The 13,163-nt window shown below is 44.5% G+C and overlaps 1 pseudogene; it reads right to left on the reverse strand.

The window, feature by feature from the left end:
- Positions 1–393: 393 nt before the first annotated feature.
- On the reverse strand, positions 394–929 carry LOC128782896 (SET-binding protein-like; annotated as a pseudogene).
- Between the last annotated feature and the right edge of the window lie 12,234 nt (positions 930–13,163).

The following is a 13,163-nucleotide window of genomic DNA, read 5'->3' on the forward strand; positions in this document are numbered from 1 at the left end:
TAAGAGCTGAAATCACTAAGAGCTGAAATCACTCCACAAGTGCTCGCAAGGTAGCTAGCGGCTCGGAGCTAGCCGAGGAGGGCCCAGGCAGGCTGTGCCTCATCAGCACAGTGCTATCCGGGGCTCCTTCATTTACCACTCATGCAATTATTAATCTTAAACCTCAATTGCATACAAAAATAAAAGAAGCCTGGCTGAACTTTTGATCCCTTCTGAATTGTTTAATCTGAACGATAGTTCAAGATCATCCCCGCAGTGTATGCAGCGATGCAGGATGACACCCACTCTGTGTTACTTCCTGCATGGCCAAGCAAGGCTTTGCAAACCTTGCAAAGGTTATGTCTTGGACACAAACTGTTTGAGCAGGTTTAATCCCCCCCTCTCCCTCTGCTTTCAGTACAAAGGGGAAATACAGGAAAGAATAAGACTTTCCTTCTTTCTGGAGTGTGATCTGTCCTTCTCTTTAGCTGCCTTGTTATTTTTACCAGCTCGAGAAAGCTGCTCCTCCTCAGACTCTTTGATGGTGATTTTGATCTCAGAAGGGCAAATATAGTTCTTCAAGTTCTTTGGGGGCTTCTTAGCTCTCTTGGTGGTCTGGATCTTTAGTTTTAAACTCCCCTCTGTAAAGTTAGCCTCCTTGATGGAAAATTCCTACTCCTCCAGGCCATCTCCCACCACCCATTTCTAGCTGTCTGCATTGGAAGTGGAATTCACATGTCTCCCAGAACCCAGCTTGTCCTCTTCCTCGGGCTCCAGCCTCTTGCCACTCACCAGGATCCCTTTTCCCGAGCCTGCCACAGGCAGCATCGTCTCCTTCACACAGCAGGAGGCAGACAGAGGCTTCACAGAGGTGACAGTGGCTTGCAGAAAGTCTGCCTTATCCCCCCCCCCCTTTGCTAAGAACTGCCCAGAGTCTCTCTGGGCTCCATAGCAACACTGCAACACCCTGGAGTTTTATCAGAGGGAAGGGGAGTGCAGGAGGGGATGAGGAAAGCAAGGGCAGGTACGATCCAAGGGAACAAATGGTAACTGTCCACCAAATTCAATGTCCTATTCACCCAAAGGCTGCAAGGAGCTCAGAAGAGATCAGATCTGGCACTGTTAAAAGAAGAGAGAAGAAAAAAAAGAAGTTAGCATGTGCACATGTATGGAACATGAATGTGGACTGTGGAGCTGACTGAAACAGAGCATAGAGCATGCTTGGGCTTCCCCTGCATCTCAAGGTCTTTCCTTGAAGCAAAGGCTTACCAGCATTTCTGGGGCCTGTTGCCTTCTGCTGAGAAGGCAGGCGACCTGGTTTCAAGACACAGCACGGCAACCCGGCCTCGCCTGGGTCACTCGGGCCACCAACATGCACAGACACCAATGTGGTGGATGGTCAAAATGGCGTATATTACTTTATCTCGTGTGGTTAAATAGTCAAGGGGCCCTACTACGTCAAAAGGGGGACGGTGGGCCCGGCTAGGGTTAGTAGGGAGTGGAGGACTACTGGTGTTAGGAGGTGCTACATGTCTCAGGGGTGATTGGTTACATGTCGCAGGATGAGGGGGAGAGGGTCTTGCTTTCCGTTACATTCCGAAATCTTCCATTCGTCTGTCCCTATCTACCATAGGGGACTGGACCTGGTATCACAAAGCAAGGAACGATAACCACGTGTATTGCTAAATTGATGAAAAAAACTAAATGTTGTCTAAGTGTAAATGCCTTCAACTCAACTTGGGAAATAAATGAAATAAATGAGGAGACAACCAGCTTTCCACAGTCATAAACCCTTGTTGCTTCAAAGTACTTGCTGTCTCAGAGTTTTTCCAAAGGAAAAAAAATAGAGGCAAATGCTTGCCTGGGGTTAAACAATACCCAGTGATCAGAGTGCAGAAAACATGGCACTGCCCTACGAATGAGTGCCTTAGGTTACAATGCAAGATGCAACCAAAAGTATGTATTCTATCACCATCTATTAAAAACAGGTGGGGCAGTGTTCTTTATCTCTTCCACGACTCATCCCTGATAACTCCCTCTGGTTGGGATACCCTCTCTTAATGGGCCATCAAGCCTCACGGCATGACTCGTAAAATTACATCATCCCATTGTGAAATGCTCTGCCCAGGGGGAGGATCCAAGCATTCCTATCTGGATGTAATCTGAGATGTGGAATAACAAGGGCAGCCTTACCTACTGGATTCCCAGAGAACAAGAGCTACATAACCACCACTCGACCTTCAGAGGAAGATCAGACCCTTCTACACAATCGCTGCTTCAACAGAACCACATCTATCACTTCAAGAGGACTGCAGCCACCATTTAATGGGACTGCTACCGCCACTCTGACCAACAGGGTATCAGGTTGTATTCTGACTCTTGTCAGTGTTTCTGTACTATTGCATTTATTTTAATTTTCCTATTAAATTGTATTTCTGAGTTGGGATCTCCCACTGGTTTACTTTCAAACTAGTATAGTCAGGCAGCAGAGTTTCAAACTCTCTATTTTCCCACTTCTCGGGTTTGATAGAGAGATGCCCTTGGCTGCCAGCTATTCTGGGAGGAAACCTGCTTTGGATGAATTATTCATTAGACACGGATTACAGCCCAAGATGCTCCCTTGGGTGCTGGAAGTACAGGAAGATCCACCTGTGTGGATATTCTCAGCTCAGTCAGAGAGAAAGAGAAAGGTTTTCTAACCAGGCAAGAGCCTGGGAAACAGTTGGGAAAGAATGTAAATAATTCTCTATCTCTCTTGTTATTCACATTGTTTATGGATATGCTCTGCCACTGTGCGTCATTCACTGCACACCAATGGTGTGACATGTTTTTACTCTACGACCAACAAAATTAGTCTTCTCGAAGTTCTCTATATATAGAGCGGTGCATTTGAAATAAATCAGAGCTCATTTTCTTAGCCTTCTGATCTGGAGTTCTCTGTTCCTGTCCTGCTCAACAGTGTCACAGCTGCATCTCTTGCAGGGCATGTCAGTGTCCCAAATATTGAGGGTGGTGGAAGAAAGTCTATCTCAATATTGTCCAGAGTTCCTCATGCCCTTGGGTACTGTTGCTTTGTGGCAAAGGCTTGGGCAGAGTGATACACAGACTGTGCTGTCATCCTTCAAATGTTGGCTTCCTTTAGAACATCACAGATGTCCTTTTGAGATAGAAGCACTCATACTCAGTACCTTACAAAGTCTTCGCCAAAGTTAATGGAAGAAGCTGTGAATGGTCACAGAATCACAGAATGAACTAGGTTGGAAAAGACATTTAAGATCATCTTGTCCAACCTATGACCTAACACTTCCTCATCAACTAAACCATGGCACTGAGTGCCACGTCCAGTCTTTTTTTAAACACGTCCAGGGACGGTGACTCCACCACCTCCCTAGGCAGACAATTCCAGCATGCAATCACTCTTTTAGTGAAGAATTTCTTTCTAATGTCTAACCTAAACTTCCCTTGGCACAGCTTAAGACTGTGCCCTCTCATTCTGTCAGTTGTTGCCTGGGAGAAGAGACTGACCTCCACCTGACTACAACCACCCTTTATGTAGTTGTAGAGAGTGATAAGGTCACCCTGGAGTCTCCTTTTCTCTCCAGGCTAGACAACCCCAGCTCCCTCAGTCGTTCCTCATAGGGCTTGTATTGCAAGCCCTTCACCAGCCTTGTTGCCCTCCTCTGGACACGTTCAAGGGTCTCAACATCTTTCCTAAACTGAGGGGCCCAGAACTGGACACAGTACTCAAGGTGCAGCCTCACCAGTGACAAGTGCAGGGGAAGAATGACTTCCCTGGTCCTGCTAGCCAGACTGTTTCTGATACAGGCCAGGATGCCACTGGCCTTCTTTGGCCACCAGGGCATACTGCTGGCTCACGTTCAGTTGGCTGTCAACCAGTATCCCCAGGTCCCTTTCTGCCTGGGTGCTGTCCAGCCACACCGTCTAGAGCCTATAATGTTGTAGGGGGTGATTGTGGCCAAAATGAAGGACTCGGCACTTTGCCATTAATATATTTATAAAAATATTTTTTATTGTCCTTCACCAAAGTTCCCAGTTTGAGTTCTAACTGAGCTTTTGCCTCTCTAATTTTTTTTCTATATGCCCTAGCCACCCCTTTAAACATTTCCTGAGATACCTGACCTTTCTTCCAAAGGTGATACACCCTCTTTTTTTTTCCTTAGTTCCTTCAAGAGCTCTTTGCCCTTCCAGGCTTGTCATTTTTCTTGGTGACTTATTTTTTGGCACGTAGGGACAGTCTGTTCCTGTGCCTTCAAGATTTCTGTCAACTGTTGCAAAAGATGTATCACCAAATGACATAAAAAGGATAAGACAAATACAAAATATTTGGCTAAAAAAATATACATAGGGTGTTTTTAAAGGTGTTGAGGTGCTTTCATACACCCTCTCTAAAACCCCCCCTATAGCCACCTTCTCCCTCCCTATTATGCCAAGCCAGTTTGGTCAACAAAATTAGCAGAAGAATATCTCAGAGACAAACAAAGATGTTTTCTGCTACTTTAGCAGAAACAGCTCCCCAGTGGGTCAGAGGAGTATCACTTGTGGCATATAGAGAAGGAAACACGAAAGCACTATTAGAAGTAGGTGCTGGGGGGTGCAGACTTACTCTTTCAGCAGTAGCTCCCTGCTAGATTAGCTCTGCTGCACTTCCAAACCCCTCCCCTTGACCAACTGCAAGCAAACTCTTAGCAAGGCCAAGGATTTCTGTGGAAGAGGCTAACAGTGGCCCTGTTAGCTAAAGAAGCAAGAAGAAGCTGAGAAGCAAGAAGAAGCTAATAAGGAGCTTTCTCCAAGGCTGTTACCAAGGAGACCAAGAGAAGAGAGGAATTGAAGAAAGATAAGGAGGGAACTTTGCAGCTGGACAAAGTATTTTTAGAAAGTTAGCTGAAGTCACTGTTACTTTTCACCAATGGTGTTATGTTGACTTATTATGGCCAATAGTTAGGGTAGAAGAACTATAAACAATTAGAAAGTGTATAAAAGGCCAGCCATTTTCAATAATAAAGAGTTGCCATCTGAGACTGCTTGATGTCTCTGCTTTGTGTCGTGACCGCCTCGACAGCGGCATCTGGTGACTGCCGAGTGGAACAACAGCCTGAACAACATACTTGGTTTGGACCCACACAGGGTCCTAGCGACTGGCAACCATGACCCACTGGGGAGTAGTGGGGGAGGCAGCGTTGGTGCAGCTGAGAGTGGCGTGTGGAAGCCACAGGGAGGTCCGGACCTGAATTTCTCCTATAAAGTCACCTGGAAGCAGGTGAGCCACCAACTAGTAATAATGGGAAATAATTTATCTAAAGAGGAAGAGACTGTTTTGGCTACATGGAAAGTTTTTTTAAGAAATAAGGGAATTAGTATTCAAGGCTATGCCCTTCATAGTATGTTGCTGTGGGCTAAATCACAAGATTTTGTCACTGATCCTGACATGGCATTTAGTGTTAAAGCATGGAAAAAAGTTGGGGACAGACTGTGGGAAGTCATCCGAGTGGGAGATAAAACTGTTGTTGATTTAGCTGTTACTTGGGGATTGCTTTTTGAGGCATTAAAGGAATGGAAAACAGAGTGAGAACAAGTAGAGCGCGGTGCGGATGAAAAAGCGGGCTTGATAACAGAGACTGACGGGGAGGATAAGTCAGGTGGGGCCTCTGATGGGGAACTTCTTGAATCCATCTTTGAAGAAGGTGCAGGTGCCCTGGAAGTTACCAGGCAGGCTACCAAAGCTTCCAGGAAAGCTGCCAGAGCTTCTAGTCCGGCTGCCAAAGCTTCTGGGAAGGCTGCCAGAGCTTCTGGGCAAGCTCCCAAGGCTTCTGGGAAAGCTGCCAAAGCTTCCAAAGCTTCTGGGCCAACTGCCAAAGTATCTCCTTATCAGACACCTAAACCTCTTTATCTCACACCTGCACAACAGCTCGCTAATGGTGCCTGTGTACACTACAGCGCTGCGCCAGTTAGCTGAAATGTCTTTAGCAGAGAAACCCAGCCATCTGCCCCCCCCCCCCCCCCTTCCCGCTCTGAACTGCATGAACAACCTGCAATGTCATATCCTCCGTTGCCTGGCACTGATAGTGAATCAAGTGAAGAGTCACCTGCGGTAACACCTACACCTAAGCTGGGGCAAAAAAACTGTTGACAGTTCATCTTCTGATACATCTAGCTCTACTGCCCCATGGACTTTGCCTCCATGTCAAGTAACTGTGTTTCCTCGACAGCCTCAGCAGTTTTGGGAATTTGTTAGGAAAAAAGCAGCTGAAGAAAAGAATTGGGCCATAATAGAAAGATTAGGTGCCTCGAAAGTACCTCAGGAGCAGAGTGCTGATACAAATGTTGCTTATGATAACCCTATGGCTTTTCCAGTTTTTAAAGCAGTTCTTGGAACAGGGCAGAATGATAGTCATCATGTCTTTGCCTGGAAGGTTGTGCAAGATCTCCAGTCGAAAGTGGCTCAGTTTGGTATTATTTCCTCAGAGATAATGCAATTGATACGTGTAATTAATGCAGATATGCTTGCACCTTATGACATCATGCATCTTGCTACAATTTTATTCCAACCAGTACAGTATGGTGTGTTTCAAGAAACTTGGAGACGAGGGGCTGAACATACATCTTTAACAAATATGCAGCTGCCTCAACACGACCCTTGTCATGCTGTGGGTGTTGATGCCTTATTGGGCACTGGGCCTTTTGCCAACCCAGATTTACAGGCAAGGTGGGATCCTTCAATTTTGACACAAGCTCAGCAAATAGGCATGAGTGCTTTAATTAAAACAATGGAAATAGCAGCTCCAAAACAGAGATACGTTACTATACAACAAGGGATGAGACAACCTTTGCGACACAGATTGTGTATACAATTGGCAAAAGAAAATGCAAACCCAGACTGCAGAAAGATTATTGATACCTTACCTGGGGGGACCCACATTGCCTGAAATGGTTACTGCTTGCTCAAAGGTTGGTTCAATAGAGCATAAAATGGCAGCTCTTGCTGCAGTTCTAAGGCCTCCATCAAAATGTTATAATTGCGGACAGCAAGGGCACGTAAGGGCACAGTGCAATACCCAGAAAATAATATCTAAGTCAAATGCAAGCAGTAATGTTATGTACAATCGTTGTGCAAAAATTGGGCACTATGCTAAACAGTGCAGGAATAAATATCATGCAAATGGTCAGCTGTTGCAGGGAAACAGGAAGAAGAACACGAAGGGGTGCATGGGGACACAAATACCCCAACAACCACAACAACAATTACAGGCCTTCCCAGTACTGCAAAGCTACCCATTTGCTAACAATACTCAGGGGCAACAAGTGGGTCCGCAGGGATTGATATACCCACCGCCGACACAGTAACTATTTTGACAAAAGAAATATGCAAAGTGCCCCTTGATGCCTGTAGCCCAATAGGATGGGGATTGAGTGCATTTTTGATAGGGAGATCAAGTACTACACTTAAAGGTATTCATGTGCATTTAGGACTTATTGATGCTGATTATTTAGGACAGATTCATGCTATGGTATCAATTGTTGACCCCCCTGTCACTATTCAGAAAGGAATTTGCATTGCTCAACTTGTACCTTTTGTGAGTTCTGTTCCCAATACAGTGGACCAAAGTCGTGGCACAGGAAGTTTGGGATCAACAGGAGTACCTCAAGTGTTCTGGACTGAGAAAGTAATGGAAAACCGTCCAGAAAAGACATGCATCCTCACAGCCAGTGGATATCATCCAGGAACCATATCAGTAAGAGGTTTGATTGACACTGGAGCAGATGTTACAATACTTTCGCGACTTTGTTGGCCTCAGTCGTGTCCTCTTACTCATGCAAGTTTTGGACTTATGGGGTTGGGTGGTGCTACAACAGGTGGTTGCCAGCCATTGTAATTAATGTGAAACATCCCAAGGGCCAACAAGCTAACATCAGACCCTATGTTGCCGAGGCTCCTCAAAGTTTGTGGGGACGAGATTGCTTATCTCAATGGGGTGTCAAAATTACTATGGATTTTTAATAGGGGGCACTGTGATGCAGGGCGGTGAATGTTTAGTTTCTATCTGGCCTTAGAGGTGATTTCCATAGCTCATAAGCTCACAGTAGATAAAAGCATACCATAAAACCACTTATGCTTAAGTTGCACATCTTCTGACAGTAGGGAGGAGACTCATTTCCCAGAGCTGCTGCCACTGGTGCGGGGACTGCTGGGCTCCAGGACAGTTTGTATGGGTGGTGATGAAGGATCTCTGAAGTCAGGTCTTTAGAAAATGTGGTTTATTATAAAGGGTGAAGGGCCCTGCTTGGTGTTGCTAGCCGCAACTCGTGGCAGACCCAGGGAGAACGGGGGGAGAGAGAGGGTTCCAGGTGAGCATCCCAAGAGGAAGGTCCAAGAGAGCATCCAGTTCCTCGGCCACACCTTATCAGGGGGCTTCAAGGTGGGCTGGAACAGGACTTGGGCCAATGGGGTTACAGATACCTGATACTTTAGGGGAGGGTTACAGGTGTGGGATGAACCATACATTGGGGGGTGAGACAGAACATTCCATTTGACCTTTGGGTTTATCTGTAGGTAAAGGGCGTTGTTTCATCAGAAAGGGGGGATTGCTTTCACCTTGGCTGTATTATTGTTTTTGAGTTGCTCAGTAATTAAGGTTTGGTATCTCAAATCTTGTTCTCATCTCAATATCTGTATTTTCTAACTCTTTTGCCAGGCCATCATATTTATAGGGCTTTCCTATTTCATCTTCCCCAACATCTCCCCTGTTCTGATGAACAACTAAGATATTAGATACTGTCTTACTCATTATCTTCTGCATACACTGAAGTATACAGGGTACTGCTACTAAAACTACAATTATCACTATTAGAATAATTAAACCTACTTTATAGAGTTCCTTTAGCCAAGGTGCAAAGCTCCAACCATCAAACAAATTGTCTAGCCAGGATGGGTTATCTGTTGTAATTTGGTTAGCTAAATCCCTCAGATTTTGTAGCTGTTTATGAATGGAAACAGAATGATCAGACAGATTCATACAACATAATCCTTCAAAATCTTCACAGCCATGTCCATGTGCTAGTAAAAGAAAGTCAATAGCAGCTCTATTTTGTAAAGTGGCATGTTTCACTGCTTCTTCATCTGTTAGCAAATCACTGATTATAGTAGAGGTAGCATTTACTTCTTTACTGAGCCAACACCCTAACTTGTTTAACTGTTTCAATGCAACTGAGGAACTTATCTGAGGTAGAAAAACGCTTATAAGAGTTGATTTTCCTGAGTTCCAAGGGTGAAAATTGCTATCACAGTCGCTCTCATATTGATGTCCCCAGGAGGATCTAATCCTCCTGCTTTTCTTTTTGATAACCCTTTTTACACTAGAACCAATTATTGTAAGTTGCCCCATGGCACAAGGGCCACCATCTATTTTTGAAGGTATACCTTGCCAGGCCCTGTCTCCACAGATGAGCCAAATTCCTTTAGGAAATAGAATAGGAAGTTTGTTAAAACGATCTGCGTGAGGCTCATCATATATGAGAAGCTTAGTTCAATTGCACCAAGAAGTTATATTGCTATAAACTGGGTGATAAGGGGTAACATTTAAATGAGGGCCGTCTTCACCTAGGAAATGAAAGAAGTAGCAGGTGTCCATAGTTAACGAGCCTAGGATTTCTAGCTCTTGAAGGTCAGATTTATCAATTTTAGAATTATCAATATAAGTTTGGTGTCTTTGGCTAGGAGTGGGAGATACGTGATGATCATCATATGGCCAGTATTTGTCAAGAGTAACATTATCAAAACCTTCTGGAAGAGGTACTCCAACTAAACAGGTTGAAAAAGGTTTGTCAGGGCTTGTGTTGGATAGACAGATGGTATCAGAGCCTGCAGACTTGGCTAAAGCAACCCAGACATCCGTCTTTGGTTGACTTACAGGTAAAGCTTCACTACATAAACTAAAACAAAAGAACAAAAGCAACATGCACGCACGCAAACGATAAAACTTCATTCTTTTCTTGAGCTGTTCCTGGCAGATCACTTTCTCCTGATGATTCTGCGCAGCTCAGATCTGGGTGCTTGCTTCTTGGCTTGTACTTGTGGAAGTACTGGCTGATGTGAGGGTGTCAGCGGGCTTTGATGTGTGGTAGGGCTTCACGTTCTTTGCTGGGACCCACTTAAGTCCTCCACCTGTGGAAACACACGCGAACCCCTTTCCCCATGTTATAAGATTGCATGGTCCTTCTATTTGTCCTGAATCTAAGTTTTTAATCAAAACTGGGGGGTGCTCTTTTAGTTTTGCTTTTTTGTTGTTCAAAAAATGTCTGTAAATGGGGGGGTCAGGCTCTTCTGCAGAGCTATTTAGAAAATTGTAAACATACAGAGCCTTATTCAACCTCCTTTGAGGTGCAGCCTGGTCTTCTCCCCCTTTCTGTTGATCTAAAATGAGTTTTAAGGTTTGATGTGTTCTTTCTATTATACCTTGACTCGTAGGAGAGTAAGGAATGCCAAATGTATGGCGAACACCCCAGTCATTCAGGAACACAGCTAATTCTTGTGAAGCATATGAAGGACCATTATCAGTTTTAATTTCTTGGAGGACACCCAAATAGGAGAAAGCTTGTGAAAAATGCTGGCAGACATGCTTAGCTGTTTCTCCTGTATGTACGGAGGCAAAAACTGCATTTGAAAATGTATCAATGGAGACATGGATATTTTTAAATTTCCCGAAAGAGGGGTACTTAGTAACATCTGTTTGCCATTTCTGTAAGCTCTCCAACCCTCATGGGTTGGTGGCTCCTGAAGAAGGGAGAGGTTGAACATGCTGACAGTTTGGGCAAGCCCGTACAATATTTTGTGCTTGCTCTAGGGTAATGTGAAAATCTCGTTTGATTGCCTGTGCATTTCGGTGCAAAAATGCATGACTCAATTTGGCTTGTTCAATAATGTTAGATAAGGTGGTTGCAGCAAGCACCGAGGTAGAATTTTCAATGCCTGCTGCACCTTCCTCATCAGACGTTGCTGGTGCCAATGCATCAGCTCGTGCATTTCCCTCTGCCATGAATCCTGGAAGACCAGAATGAGCTCTGATGTGAGAAACAAAATAAGGATTAGTTCTGTGTGATAAAGTTTGATAGAGACAGGTGAGCCAAAGACACAACTTGTCGTTGTTCACATCCTTTAGAACAGATCCTTCAATTCTCTTAATAATATTAGCAACGTATGCTGAATCAGTGATCAAGTTGAAAGGTTCTGGAAAGAGCTGAAATGCTCTTACAACTGCTGCCAATTCAACAATCTGAGGGGAACCTTCAACTTTTTGAACATCCTGTTCCCAGGATTTAGTATTTTTATTTTGCCATGTAACAACCGAATTGTGCATTTGCCCTGACCCATCAGTGAAGATAGTGACTGCATCTAAAGGTTCTTCACTGATCAGGGGTTTTTCTTTGTAACATAATTTAGCTTTGATCATTTTGTGTGCTGGATAATGAATAGAGCAAGTGCCTGGGAAATTGAGCAAGGCATACAGCAGATCTTCTGATTTTTGCATTGCCCAGTCAAAATAGGCTTTATTCATGGGCAAATATATAATTGCAAATTCATGACCTGCTATAGAAAGAAGCCTTGCTCTGCCTTTGATGATGATTTGAGACACCATTTCTAGAGGTGTGAGGATTGTCTTTGGCGACCTGTAAGAAATAAAAACCCATTCAATTATTAGCAATGGATCTTTGTGAGAAGAATCCCATTGAAAAATGAGACCACACAGTCTCAGCTTTTCTCCTAAAATTGCAAGAAAAAAGGGTTTATCAGGATTACAGCGATGCGCCTGCCTGTTCTGCAGGGCATCAGTAATGTCTTCCAAGGCCTTGTAAGCCTCTGGAGTGAGAGATCTAGGGGATCTGATGTCATTGTCCCCTTTCAACAAATCAAAAAGCGGAGAAAGTTCATCAGCAGTGATTCCAAGGACAGGCGTAACCCAATTAATTTCCCCTAAAAGCTGTTGTAAGTCCTGAAAAGTGCGAACATCAGTTCAGATTTGTATCTTTTGAGGAGTAATAGATTGTTCTGTTAGTTTCCCACCTAAATATTTCCAGGGAGCAGTCTCTTGTATTTTTGATTCAGATATCACCAGTCCAGCCTTTTTGATTTCAGCAACAATACAATTACGAGTCTCTTCCATTTGTTTTTATGTTGGTGCTGCGATGAGCAAATTGTCCATGTAGTGGAGAATAACTGACTGTGGGAACTGTTCACGGACTGGAGACAGTGCGCGGGCCACAAAATATTGGCAGATAGTCGGCGAAGTTTTCATTTCTTGTGACAAAACGAGCCAATGATATCTCTGGAGTGGTTCTTGTAAGTTTGTGCTTGGAACAGAAAAGGCAAAACGAGGAGTGTCATCTGGATGCAGTGGGATGTTGAAGAAACAGTCTTTTAGGTCAATGATTACAAGTGGCCAGTTTCTCGGGATCATAGAAAGATTGGGCAGGCCAGGTTGGAGAGGCCCCATGTTCTCAATCACTGTGTTGATCTTTCTGAGATCATGTAACAATCACCAGGTGTCAGAAGTTTTCTTATGGATCACAAACACAGGTGAATTCCAGGGGCTGTTAGTGGGCTTAATGTGGCCTTTTTGCAGTTGTTTGGCCACTAGATTCTTGAGGGCACTCAGCTTATTGTCTGGCAGGGGCCACTGGTCGACCCAGACAGGGGTGTCAGTTTTCCAGGTCAGTTTTAGGGTGCTGAGTGCTTTAGTGGCCCCTACGAAAAACCCAGTTCAATCTTTGCTCCCCATTCAGAAAGTAAGTCCCTTCCCCACACTGTGATGGGTTTCTGCACTACATAGGGACGGATCGATGCTCTCTTCTTGTCAGGTCCTGTAATGTTGTTTACAGATTCACTTTGCAAGCATGGAGTGACACCTCCAATGCCTGTGAGAGTACCTGGGGGAATGACCAACTTCCAGTCTGTTGGCCAGTAGTAAGAAGAGATCACAGAAACATCTGCCCCCGTATCAATCATCCCCTTGATGTAAACTCGAACCCCACCATTTGACAATTCACAAGTTAGCATTGGTCGTTGCTGACTTATGTGTTGAGCCCATAGGACTTCAGGATTTTCAGAAGCAATTGGGAAACAGCGTGGTGGCATTTGATCCATAGTCCCCATAGGCAGTGCTATAGCAATA

This window comes from Vidua chalybeata, assembly GCF_026979565.1.
Source record: "Vidua chalybeata isolate OUT-0048 chromosome W unlocalized genomic scaffold, bVidCha1 merged haplotype SUPER_W_unloc_4, whole genome shotgun sequence".
Taxonomy (NCBI): Eukaryota; Metazoa; Chordata; class Aves; order Passeriformes; family Viduidae; genus Vidua; species Vidua chalybeata.